Raw genomic sequence first — 14,068 nt, 5'->3', positions numbered from 1 at the left:
AAAAAACAACAAAAAATAACACCATAAAAAACAACAAAAAATAACACCACAAAAAGATACACAAACAATAACCACTCAAATCCTTAATGGCTCCTAAAACATACTTCCATGTCAACAGTGGATGATGCAAACCAAGTTCACTTACAGATACAGATTGTACATTGACTCTTCACTGTGTTGCAGCTACATCTTCAGACATATCTTGATAACAACCTTCTCATTGAGACCACCATTAACAGGAAGTGGAGGAGTACAGTGAAGTTTATAGCGCCCTATGACCCAGAGCACACACATGTAATGCAGTCACATGCAGCCATGTGCTACAGTGGGAGGTAATGCTTTCAACCCAGAGGGTGGTGGGGGAGGGGAACATGATGGGCCCCCTCACACAGAGAAATAACACAACGTAGAAACATGAGCATGTGTGTGTTAGCGTGATGAGCTCCTTATCCACTGATTCGATTAAAAGGAGATGAAGACGAGGCTTTTCTGTTTCCTGCGTGATTATTCCTCCTCATCTCCCTCCTTGCATTCAGCCGAGCGTCACCCTCTCTCTCAGCGTGGGGCTGCTGTTGAGGTAGAGTGGGGTCGACGGAGGAGAGAAAAAACATACTCAGAAAAAAATAGAAAAGAGGTGTGAGAATGAATAAGGGAAGGTGAGAGAAAAAGAGGGAGAGAGAGCACAAGCTGTGGAAATGACTGCAAGGGAAAAATCAGACTTTATAAAGCTCGCTTTCATTTTGAATTTTGTTGAATTACAGAATACAGCAACAGGTATATAAGAAAAGAATGCCTTTATTGTTTAACTCAAATTATATCCTAAGCTGAAACATCCCACAAGTCCAAACCAAATCAATGTGACCAATGAAGAGCATCAATCAAAACAATGATTTTCTCTCCTCTAACAGTTCACTCTGTTACTGCTGGTGCATGAGGTCATCCAGTCCAATCCCATCAATTGTAAGGTCTCCATTGATTGAGACAAAAAGAGGAAAATCATTTTGAAATCACAACAAAGCTTCTCTGTGATGGGTACCAAGAAAACATGAGAACATCCATCAGCCTCACTTCACTTCAAACACACATCCCTTTGAGTTTCATTTATACTTCTGTTCCAGGGATGCAAAGTATTAACTGTACATGCACTCAATGATTTTTTCTCATTTATCTTATTGTGTCACAAGCTGGTCTCAGGATGGAGCAACCTCTCTTAAACCATTATATACCCTCTACAAACAATCACTGAAAACTCTGGATAAAAAAAACAAGGAATTACCACCACTGTAACATCATTAAGAAATATAACTTAAAGACCTTTGACACTTTTCTTTGTTATGCAGATATATGTCTGATGTATAAACTAATTCATGATCAGGCCCCACCACCGCTTAGTGTGTTACTCTACAGGAACAATCTTAGGGAGATCAGGGCATCAGCAAGAGGAGACTGTTCATCTAAACTTAGGAAGACTCATTTGGACGGTCTGCATTTTCAGTCAGAGCAGCAGAAAAATGGAACTCAATCCCGATCCACATTAGAGACTGTACAAGCCTCAGTGTTTTTAAAAGTACACTGAAATTATGGCTCAGGGAAAAACAATCATGTGATCACTGAGTTAATCCTCTGAATGCATCAAACTAGAGGCAATGAAATGTAATTTTAAATGTGTTATTAGTGATGGACTATTGTTGAGTATGTATTGTTTTAAATGCCAGTATGTTTTTATCATTTTTATTGTATTGTACATTATTTTACATCTTCCTGCCCAGGGACCACAGATGAAAAAATAGCTTATAGCTAACTCTGGCTGGACAGTTTTTGTTTTGCATGGCCCCTGTCAAATAAACTAATAAATAGATAAAACCAGTATAATATTAGTATCAGAGGATACAAGATTAAAAGTACATTATCAGTATCAGCAGATATGAAAATTTCCTCCAAATATGCACAGCAGGTGACGCTTTAGCCAAGGGCACACAATGACGGCTTACGCACACCAACAGGAAAGGCAAACTAGATATTTGCAATGTTTTTGAATTTGACGGGATGCAAAATACCACTCCTTTAATGCTCCCAATTTAATTTATTATCTCAAGATACTAATACGGCTCCGCATTCCTCTCTTTCTCTGCCGCAGAAACCCTTATCCACGCATTCATCACATCCCGTTTAGATTACTGCAACAGCATCCTTTACGGCCCATCATCCAAAGTCCTCCATAAAATGCAATACATTCAGAACTCTGCTGAACGCTTCCTCACTTGCACCCGCTCCTGTGACCACATCCCCCCCATCCTCCAACATCTTCATTGGCTTCCCATCCCCTAACGCATACAGTTTAAAGTCCTGCTCCTCCACCACAGGGCCCTTCCTACCTCACTGACCTCCTCCACCATCACACTCCTTCCCGTAACCTGCGTTCCTCACATGCCAACCTCCTGTCTCAACCTCACAGAACCAAGCACTGAACCTGGGGGGACAGAGCCTTCTCCATAGCCCCCCTACCATCTGGAACTCTCTCCCCTCTCATATCCAAAACTGCTCTGAACCTTCAACATTAAAATCTCTTTTAAAAACTCACCTTTTTAAGTTAGCTTTTAATTTGGGATTGTAGTGTTGTTTTGTTTGATTTGTGTTCCTTGTTCCTTGCTTGTATTGATTTTAACAATTGTACAGTATCTTAGAGTTTCTGAAAAGTGCTACATAAATAAAATTTATTATTATTATTATTATTATTATTATTATTATTATTATTATTAAGAACCGTCATCCTGAACAGTACCAACAGTTTCTGAAGATTAAATATATATATTGAAGTTTTGATGTATAATTGTAAGATGGAGAATTTCTTGATTCTTCAAATAAAAAACACAACAACAGCACACACATTTAGGACACCCCCAAACACATGATAGGGTGACAAGTCTACAAAGACAAGAATCAGCAAAGCACATAAGGCTGATTTGTTAAACATATTTAACTTTAGCACTTTAAGTTATCTCACTCTAAGATATTCCAGTTTTAACACCCTGCCACATCTCTCCCACTAACCCTGCTATTTCTTCTCACCTTCTCTGCTATCTCTATTTCTGTCATTTCATTGCACCTCACCTCTACCTATCACTTTTCACACCGATACTGTGCATCACCCTCTCTCGTGTTTGCACTTGTGATGCACACGTATGGTTCCAAAAGCCTGTAATTAAGCATGTTGCAAATTCTTCCCACATCACGGCAAGCGATCGACGATGAATGTTTTTTGTGCATTGTTGCCTGTTTCTTATATGTTTGTGTGTGAATCTGTCATTACAGAATGGTCCTTGCGGTGTGAAGTGATGTGTTGTCCCTCATTGTGAGCCTGAGCTATAATCTGCCCTGATGACGCTGATCACAGCCTGTGAATGGAGGTGCTGCGGGACAATGCTCAACTGCTCTGTGCCGGTGTGCCATTACAGAGATGACATCATTCCACTGCAGCACTTAGCACGCCTGTGCACACACACGTACACACACACGCACACACACACTCACATACACTCAGAAGTATCATTTAGCTCCGTGCTCAGGTCTCGGATCTGTCCTTGTGTGACCAGAAGCAATTAGCATGTGTGTTTGTGCATGATTGTGTGTAAGAGTTCAGATAAAGTACAGAGATCCAGTGAGATATTGGGATTAAAAGAAAGAACATTTAAAAGGGAAGCATATCAGCCCTACCACATCCATCAATGGTTCAGTGTCAGTGATGGGGGGAGAGAAGCCTACTAATGGCCATATCTCAACAGATTCATCACGTGTCCGTCTTGTTTACACTTTGAACACCACACCACATACTGATGACTCACTTCTCATTAGTGAGCCAGTGCATCAGAGCATGGCATCATGTGTCTCCATTTGTGTAAGTGGAGAGAAAAGATAGTTACATAGACATATAGATACATAGACTGATCGATTGATTCCATTACTGATTTGTCTGTACATGTGTCAATCAATCCCAGCCTGCGGCTGTTGCTTAGCTAGCCCGGTTCATCATACTGCTGCGTTTTGAACATGCTGTTCATTTTCAGTCATCCAAGGTGGAAACGCTGACATACAAATCCCATATTAAAACAAGCAAATACAAGTGGTGGATACAGGCTGGAAGTAGCACTGTTGCAACATTCTTAACTACGGCAAATGCTGGTGATAACCAATTTAAACGGGCACACCATCGTGTGAAGAGTGACGAAAGCTCTCGCTCAATGGACTGTGCAGTGGGCCTCTTTAAAAATGTTACAACGAGGGTTTTACATGCGCTCACATAAAAGCCAAAGCAATTATGACCAACCTCATTTCCACTCACACTACTGAGGTGCAGATTTGGTTGATCATGGGAGACATTCTCTTTCATCTGCTTACCTCTTTCCATAGTGTTGAAAGGTGCACTGAGGAAAAATCATACCAAGAGCTCATTCATGTAGGTTGGAGATAAAATGAAAGTGTCCCTCTTTGGAAGGTTGAAAATACAGTACTATGCTTACTAGCTTTTTAACTGCTAGAGAGTGAACTTATCCAGCAGATGAATAGCTTACAGTTTTTCTCAGTCGCTTTGGTACATTTCTCAAATCATCCTCGACATTTGCAAAACAGTAAGTGCATTTCTCAAGACAATTCGTACAAATAACAAAACACCATGGATTACCTGCAAAAGCCAGTATCTTGCTCAAAATCCTTAGTTCATCTCTCAAAAGTAAATATCTGTGTCAATGAACATGCCAGTGCCATCAGCATGACAAGTCCTTGTGTCATTGTGTGTGGATAAGACAGTCAAACTGCCTAGTCATGTTGTCAATATAACAGTGTACTCTGGAGGGACGTTCTGATGTAAACTATGGTTTTGATGACAGTTATTGTAAATTGAAAGTTACACCTTATTTATAAGTATATAAGTATATATATATATATATATATATATATATATATATATATATATATATATACTTGCCAGTTGCTGGTTCATGAGATGCACCTTTGAGCTATTTCAGAGAACTGGTTGATCATTGGTTGATCTAATGCTTCACACATTTCCCTTTGTTAGAGAAAGTCAAGATTCACCTGGGAGCAATTTACCAATTCAGGACAGATTTTGAAAAAAAGTCTGATGGAAATGTACAGAAATATGACTGACATATTCTGACAACATGTTCAACCATTTTGCATGTGAAGACTTATGTGATTAACTAACGCCTAAATGTTGTGGAGGGTGAGACTATTCAACAGAGACATGACATAAGCACTTGATAATGTAGTAAACAGCAGAGAATTGTACATAATCATTTGCATGGATGTACCAAAGCATTTGCAACTTGTTCAAAGAAATGAGGAACTGCTTTTTTGATGTGCACAGGTGACGCAATGATGTGAAGATTGAACAAGTAGTTTTGGAATTTCAATTCTGATCTGAGAAATGTACCAAAGCAACTGAGAAAAACTGTAACAAGCTACGTAGATTTAGGGACGGACAGACAGACAGACAGACAGACAGACAGACAGACAGACAGACAGACAGACAGACAGACAGACAGACAGACAGACAGACAGACAGACAGACAGACCGACAGACCGACAGACAGACAGACAGACTGACTGACTTATAGATAGGCCTGGTAAAAATGCACACACATGCTTTGCATCATGTTTGACTCTGTATTTAGCTGATATGTCCCAATAAGGCTGAACATGTTGGACAACCTGTCATCTACAATGAATAATAGGACAGGAAGCCTCAGTGACTCCACGCTGCCTCAAGTGAGGCCGGGCAGCAGTCTTTGTTTTGGCTTCTTCAAATTTGCAAAGTAATTACTCCTCGGGCCTTTTGTTATGGTTCAAACAAAGATTGTTGGATGTGCCGTCAGACCTCATTGAATACTTGTGGTCTACATGATTGACTGACTGGTTTTCCGTCATGAAAGCAGTACTTATATTTAAAACAGTACAGCTCTGCCGGCTTATTCAAACTCTCATATGACGCGACACCACCTCTTGTCAGGTGATAGCACAGCCTCTATTTACTTCATGTCACTGTCAAAGAGGATGAAACTATGACTCACAGTTCTTACTTGTACAAGGTATATTACCTTCTGTGTCATAAACTCAGGACAATACCTGAAACCAGACCTCTGAGTCACTGGCAGGTTTCTGGAGTCAGATAAAAGCAGGGTGATTTCCAAGTGTATAGCTGTTTCCCCTTCTTGAGTTCACGATCACTGAGCATCAGAGCTAACAATTTGAATATCATCTGAAAAGACTAGACTTATTGAAATAGTGATGGATATCTGGCATCATGGGTGAGATTGACACAGCTGTTAAAGGAGTTGTAAATTGTCTTACAGAAATGACAACTCTTAAATGAACACATAGACATATAAATAGACAAACATCAAATGAACAGCTCTTGGCAGACTCATACAGCTCCCCTGTGCCAACTGTAAATTATGTTTGGAGAATGGATAAGTCATGCTGATGGTTACAGCTAAATTAAACAGAATAACCCCCTCATGGCAGTAAATTGGCTTATAGGAACTAAACATTTGACGATTCAATAGAAGTCAGTCTAATCATCAGCTCAGGAGCTTGGCCTCCTCCTCTCTGTATTCTGTGGTTTTATGCTTTTAAGGCTCTGACTGTGAAGCAGCTGCAGGTATCTTTTGTACACAGACTGCTGAGTCATGACTCCACAAACTGCAAGCTTTGAACAATAAATAAAGACACGTGTGTATGGAAAGACCCATATGGCACACCTCTCCCTCTCAGGTAGAATTACACCACAATCTGACACTAAGAGTTATTTAACTACACTTTTTTTTTAAAGTACCACACGTGTCTGAGCGGCTATCATCGTCCAGATCTGCACACTCACAGGTAAATACGAGCCCACATGAAAACACCTGTAACCTGATGTAGACAAACAGGTTGCTGTTTTCAGCTGGAATTGATGTCAGCTCCTGATGGCTTCACGAAGAGATAAGAGGACATTTGTGATAAATATAGGAAACTCAACTCAACTCAGCTCAACTCAACTTAATTTATATAGCACCTTTCATACATAAAAACATGCAGCCAAAAGTGCTTCACAGAATAACAAGTTACTTACATTTACTTTTAAAAACACCCAGAGAGCGTGTTGTTTTGATGTCCACAAACAGAGAGTTCCACAGTTTAGGGGCGTAAAAACAGAAAGATCTCTGTCCGGCGCTTGTGTGAGACACAAGAGGAACATTTAAAAGGGAAGCATATCAGCCCAGTTACCGGGTGACATGATGAAGAAATCTCTGTTGATTTCTGGTGAGCTTAGAACACAGATGATAATTGCTTCTTGATGACATTTACAGAATTAGAGCAGAGGCAGAGGTTAATAAAACTGAAACTTACACGTGGGCAGGAAAGAAGAGAGAAAAACAAATATATAGTGTTATATATATAAATATTTATAGCAGTTATGACATGATGTGAAACTAGCACAACAACAGGCAGGGACAGGAAACAAACACCAGATTTTTGTTTTTCTGTGCATAAAATGGAACAAACATGCAGCTTAGGAACACTTTGACTTAACAAAAATGAAAAGAATTTCAGCCACACAAGTTTTCCATCAGTTTAAAGTTTTAAAAACTCATCACATAGATTTATTTGGCCTTGAACTCTGTATCTTGAACTTGGATGTGGTTGCTCTGAAATAACAGACGTAAAAACACAAACACAAAAAGACAATTTGAGAATAATTCCAGCCAAACAATAACCTCAGTGACTTTGTGCAGACTGGTGTGCTTGCAGCCAGGCCAGACATTCAATGGGTCATGTGACCAGCTGACTGGGGACTGCTATTGAGATGTGGTTTGTGTATTTGTAGTTGTGGTGAGCCTGCCCTCACTGTCATAAAGCATGTTTGAGTATTTGGGAGTTTGCAGTCAACCCTGAGCTTTGCAGTGGCTGTTTGGATGAACATGAGTGGATTTTTACCTCTTTCATCTCCTTTAAAACGTCTCCTTTTCATGAAAAATGGACTCGGAGTAACCAAACAAACAGAGAAGACTTTGTTTGTTTGAGGTTCATTTGTATATTTGAGTACAAAGAAAAGCACCACATTGGTAAACCTGAAGTTCCTGATGCATGTCCTGTGTTTGGCAGCAGTGATAAACAGTGTGGTTATGGCTGCACCAGACTGTGTATGACTGCCCTGCTTGGGTTTCACGAAGCGTTCAGACTGCTTTCTATTCTGACAAAGATGGAAAGCAACATGGTGAAAAGTCTGGCATCTTTGGATTATACAGAATGTTGACATCTCTGCTTTCATGATAATAAGATGTTACTGTATTGCATTTAATGTTACAGTTACAGGGTTAGGTTTGGGGAAATGGTTAGAGCATGCCTTCCATATGACAGAGGCAACATCCTTGGGTTTGACTCTGATCCCCGGCTCCTTGCTTCATGCCAATCCCTACTCTGTCTCCAAGATATCCTGTCTCTCTTTAGTTGACTTATCATTAAAGGGGAAATAGCCCCAAAAAATGTCTGTTTAAAAGGCTAGCTGTGCTACATGGTAACATCTCACCTCACATATATAAAACCACTGTCTGAACAACTGATCTGCAGCTGTGCACTGCATGTGTAAGAACACAGGACTATTAAAAATACAGTCCTAAGAGAAATGGCTGCCTGTCGTCATGGAAAAGAGTTGGAAAGGTTCAAAAATACATCATACACTTCAATTCAGGGGTTCCCAAAGTGTGGGTCGGGACCCCCTGAGGGGTCATGGGATGTCTGCCAAAATGTTTTGTTTTTTTAAGTTATCAAAAAATATGTATTTTTTTTTGTTTATTTACCTTGTTTTTGTATGTTTATCTTCCTTTTGGTTTTTACTGTTCATTATTATTATTATTATTATTATTATTATTATTATTATTATTATTATTATTATTATTATTATTATTATTTCATTATTCATATTTTTTTCTATTTGTTGGTTTTGTATTACTTATGCATAATTTTTTCACTTGTGGTGAAAGAAATACAGATATAATACAATACAAAAATTTGAATGACAAAAGTTATCTAAAAACAGTAAATTTTGTCCATTTATAATAAAACAATATTGACAAAAATAGTAGCTAACTTTAAAATAAAACCTTGAAAATAGAAAATGTAATGAGTTTTCTGCATTTCTTTTTGTCAGATGACTCCTAAGTTTAGGGTTAATGAACAGTTAATTATCAAAAGCATCAGGAGCAGTAGATTAATTCATAACAGCACAGGAAACACAGCCACATGCTCATATAGGTGGGCTAACTTTCTCTAGACCAGCTAAATGAAGCCACATTAAATCACTTTGAGGGACAGTGGGGGTTGCGAATCTTTGGCACCTATATTTTGGGGGTCACGTACTGAAAAGTTTGGGAACCCTTGCTTAAACTGATACTTAATTTTGGGTACATTTTTCAAAATATGAGTATACCAAAGTATATTTTGCATCAGACCCTTTCTACAGCAGCTAACGGTCTAACTTCCATGATGGCAGTACAGCTGGCTTCCCCAAACAAGACCCTTGCTGACAGGCAGCTATTGAAGTTAATGCGTATCAGTGAGAGCCTTGTACAACCCCACCTCCAAAGATCTGATAAGTCCTTCCATGACGGATCATCGCTGGAGTTACAGCTCGGATTTAATTGACTGAAAAGGCCATCTTTCATTACTGCAGTGGAGACCAATCGTTTTCTCCGAGGAGATAAAGAAAGATAGAACTGTTAAAAAAAATGCTGCAGCCTGACGATTCCTCTGAAAGACTGCAGAGAATATTTCAGGTTAATTAAAATGACGTGCATGTCCGCGAGCAGAAACACACGCCCTTACATTTTCTCAGAATCTGTAAAAAAAATAATTTTGTAAAAAGTTTAACCTCAAGTAGGAGAAAGTGGTTTTTGGGCTTGCCTAAATAGGGAGGAGGAAAGAAGTAGAATAGGAAGTTTCCATGCTCTGTGTTAACAGTTGGAGCCTGGGGGAAACTTCAGACAGCTAGTGACCCTCCTCTTTGAGTATTCCCCCTAGCCCTATTCCCTTTATGTTTCGCAACAGCTGAGCAAAAGCAGCCAGCCCAGAGGTGTCAGAGACTTTCTGTATGCCTGCTCTAGTCTAAAACAGCCGTACCCAGAACAAAGATTGTGCAAGAGAACTTCCAGGAACTTGAGAGGAACATGTAGTTGTTTTGCTGTTCCCTCCAGACTGACATGAGAAAGAGATTTATCTTTTGGAGGGAGTGTGAGGTTAAAATAGTTCATGCACAAGTGCACACACTCACACACACACACTCACACACACACGCTGTTGTGGAAAACAGTTGGAAAGTGAACTTGTGAATTAACATCACATGTAAGGCAGGAAAGAGCTGTAGCAGTCTCTTCGCCGGGCTGAGAATTTCTCCCATGGCAACACGAGCGGTTAATAGTGGCCTTTTGTCAGATTTGATGTTCATTCTTATTTTCACCGCAGAAAAATAAAACAAGGACACAGAAAGAGTGTGGAGCCGCACCAAGCTTTATTTACATGCGCACCATTTCTTATACAAACTAGATTACAATTCAAAATGGAATACACAGGAGAAAATACCCACTAACATCAAGTCGAGAAGAAGCAAGATTAATAAAGGGCAAAGGTCAGAGGACAAAGTTCAGAGGGTGTATGGAGGGGAGCTGGCCGGGCATCTAAACAAGGATGGTGAAGATCTGAGAGAAGAGAAAGAAACTTCCGAGAGGAGGTGATGAAGGTATATCTAGTGGTATGTCACTTCAATTTTTTGCTTCTCTTAGTTTAAAATTTGCACAAGTTGTGCTGCATGTGTGTACGGCACAAGAGGAGATCATCGGTGCCTGGTGGACACTGAGTGGTTGTGTGGAAGGCCTGCTCCACTTTAAGTGTAAACTAACTCCCTGAAAAGCCTTAAGATTATGCACTGATTGGATTAAACATGACAAACACCTTCCTTCTTTCAGTTAAAATGAGCAGTTTATCAAGGATCAATAATCCCTGGATTCACCTTGTCAGAGCTCCTTGTATTCAGAACAATCAGTTCAGGTGATGGTTCAGGATTCCCCTTCCTCAAATCAAACGTGATAATGCTTTGGATCCTTTCAAAGTAACAAGGTGTGGGGACTACCAGTAACACAAAGTTATTACTTTATTATCCTTAGAGCACCTGGACGTGAATCGACTGTGCTCCACGTGGAAAAAAATCAAGTGTGAAGCTGAGGAACGTCCGTTAAAAAGAGGCTTTTCCCTGCGTCTGCGTTTGTTTACATACAAATGTAATAATTACAATAAACCCTTTAATACGGGAGGATGGTGCAAGTATAGGCCCTGATTTAAGAAAACAAAGTGTATGTTTTAGTGCTAAAGACTCAGGGTTCCTCCTCCAGATTACAATTTTCCTTGCAGGACGGCACCATTTAAAGGGTCAAAGGGGGGACAGCTAGGTCATGCACTAAACTTCAGGTAGCACAGAGGATCATTCTAGCCAACCATGCACACACACTCCTCTGCCTTGGCCTCAAAGTGATATACACACATCTGTACACTATTATACACAGCGGGGCGTGCATTTCCACGCACCACCCCCCAAAAAAAGAAGGGATACCAGAGTCTCCAGATGCTACAATAATAGTGTTCTCCACCATTTCTCAAAATCTGGTTCAACATTAAATCGCTGGTAACAGTGTTCCCTCCATTCAGCGTGTAACCTTGTTCATTATTTCTTCACCTTTACCTTCAGAGGTATCACAAAATCCAAGGGTCAAGTACTACATGAGTATATAAGGACATACACAGTGAGTATATATGCATTTCTCACAAGTCATAATGCATAAATACATACATGCATACAGTCAGCTGTGCTGTATGCACCATGAGGGATAAGTGAGGGGATTACAAATCCTTGTGAGATTAATCCAAAAGAAATAAACTCCACAGATAAACACGCACACACATATTAACATGTATTCAGGAAATACAGGGAGTCACCTGCAGGAGCACCAGGCGTGTCCATGAGGGTGTGCTTGTGTGTGTGTGTGTGTGTGTGTGTCACAAGTCCGACAGGGAAAAAGCAATGACAGCAAAATCGAAACTAAGACCGTGTGAAGTCTTCATCCTGACGCTAATCCTCCTCTTCATATTGACGGCCCAAAACAGGTTCACAGGTTACAAGTTCACAAACACAAAGCATCACTGTTTTCATCAAGAAAAGTTAAAACACCATTAGAATGTGACTTGATGTTACGTTAACAGAAAGCCTCCCTTTACCCCCCTGAGTGATTCTAAATATGCATAACAAGCCCCACAAGCTCGTGACAAGAAAACAGCAGAGCTTAACACAGATCCCTGGTATTCATTTTTCTATATGTGTGCATGTTTGTGTCTGTGTGTGTGTGCGCTGTGATTTGGCTGCCAGCATATCCTACTGTCTGTTTCAAGTAATTTGGCAATATACAGAGATAGCTTATTGTGTTACTCGAGAAACAAATGGCTTCTAGAGGAATGAGCCTAAAAACCCTGCCCCCCCGATCTCCACCCTCCAGTCACAAGGAACAACAGAAAACTAAACCAACATACAGAATGCACGGCTTGCTCTCGGGGCAGGATTCAACACTGTTTACATAGCACCTGTTATGGTGTGGAAATGTTCACAACTCTAGGACACAGGTATTTATTTTGGCTACATCATATGCAGTGATAACAACCTTGACAGAATTCACCGGAAGTTACAAAAGCTACGCAAAGACAGACGAGATCTTTCCCTCTCCTCTCTGAACTGAAACACTGTCCTCCTCTGTACAGATAATATTGACAGAGTTTCTTCTACCTTTCTTTAATTAGGTATACACCAAATACAAGAAGTACTTTTTTAATATTCAGCTAATTTTAATATGACCCTCAGTTTGATGTGTTTAATTTAATTCAAGCAATTCATAAAACAAAACTGGAAGTGCATGACATCAAAGTAAGATTTGATAACTTTTAAGGGTTCTCAAGTATTGATTCAAAGTTTTTACTTTGTGTGTTTGCATGTACTCTACGCATGGACACTCTGCGTTCCATTTCCATAATATCATTTCAACGATACACAACTTCACTTTGTACAGACATGTATGATGCAGGAATATTTATGATCAAACAGAATATCCAAAAACAACACTGAACATTTAAAACCACTAAGTGAAAACAAACGTCAGGAAACACATGGATCAGATTTACACCACCATCACTTCTAGATTTTTTCACTTTACACTTTCGTCTTTTGTCTTCAATGGGAACAACTGCACCGTGCACTCCATCAATCTTTGCCTTATACTTAGTCCTTGTTTTAAGTCTACCTGAAACCCCCTTCTGATAAGCAGTGTCTCTGATATCAATGGACAAGGTGAAAAAGGAAAAATTGCATAATTCTAAGATTTGTGAGTCTGACATAGCTTTTCTCTTTGTTGCTGTTTCACAGGAGGCTTTGAGGGCTGATGTGCAGCATCTCTAGAGTCTGTGGGATCGTTCGTGGTGCACCGGTGTGGGAGCGAAGGTAAAGCTCTCGAGAGGAAGTCTTCTTCTGTAAACACAGGGTTTGTTTTTTTGTAAGTTGTGCTGATGGCAGGTTTGGCAAAAAGGATGTTGTGTGTCTGATCTTCTCTTGTACACAGTTCAGACCTGGGGAGACAAAGGACATGATATCATAATGATAATGATAATGTCTGGAATTTTAAAAATGTACTCTTAGAAATACTCAAACACAACATATTTTGTTCCAAACCTTTAGTGTTGACAATAACTTTTGGGGTAACCAATGTTCCAAAAGATTCACTTCATAAACATTTTTTCAAACTCTTGTTACTGAAATATAATTCATAGATAAACTTGAATTGTCTTGTCTTGTTTTGACATTTTCCATTAATGGAAAAAAAGGAAGAATAAGAAGTCCAAGAACCACAGGATGGTCCAACTAAAAGCCAACTTTTTTTGCAAGTAAAGTGAGAAAACCACTTCAGAAAAACAATATTGTCTT

At 39.7% G+C, this 14,068-nt stretch overlaps 1 protein-coding gene across 1 annotated transcript in view; it reads right to left on the bottom strand.

The window, feature by feature from the left end:
* Nucleotides 1-10,542: 10,542 nt before the first annotated feature.
* foxo3b (forkhead box O3b) overlaps nucleotides 10,543-14,068 on the bottom strand; it is a 52,905-nt gene continuing 49,379 nt past the window's right edge. Inside the window, exon 4 of the mRNA XM_034699314.1 lies at nucleotides 10,543-13,713. The gene's annotated coding sequence lies outside the window, so the exon portion shown is untranslated. The remainder of the gene's footprint in view (nucleotides 13,714-14,068) is intronic.

The sequence above is a fragment of the Notolabrus celidotus genome, chromosome 13, assembly GCF_009762535.1.
Source record: "Notolabrus celidotus isolate fNotCel1 chromosome 13, fNotCel1.pri, whole genome shotgun sequence".
Taxonomy (NCBI): domain Eukaryota; kingdom Metazoa; phylum Chordata; class Actinopteri; order Labriformes; family Labridae; genus Notolabrus; species Notolabrus celidotus.
This window is presented reverse-complemented; position numbering and strand designations above follow the sequence as displayed.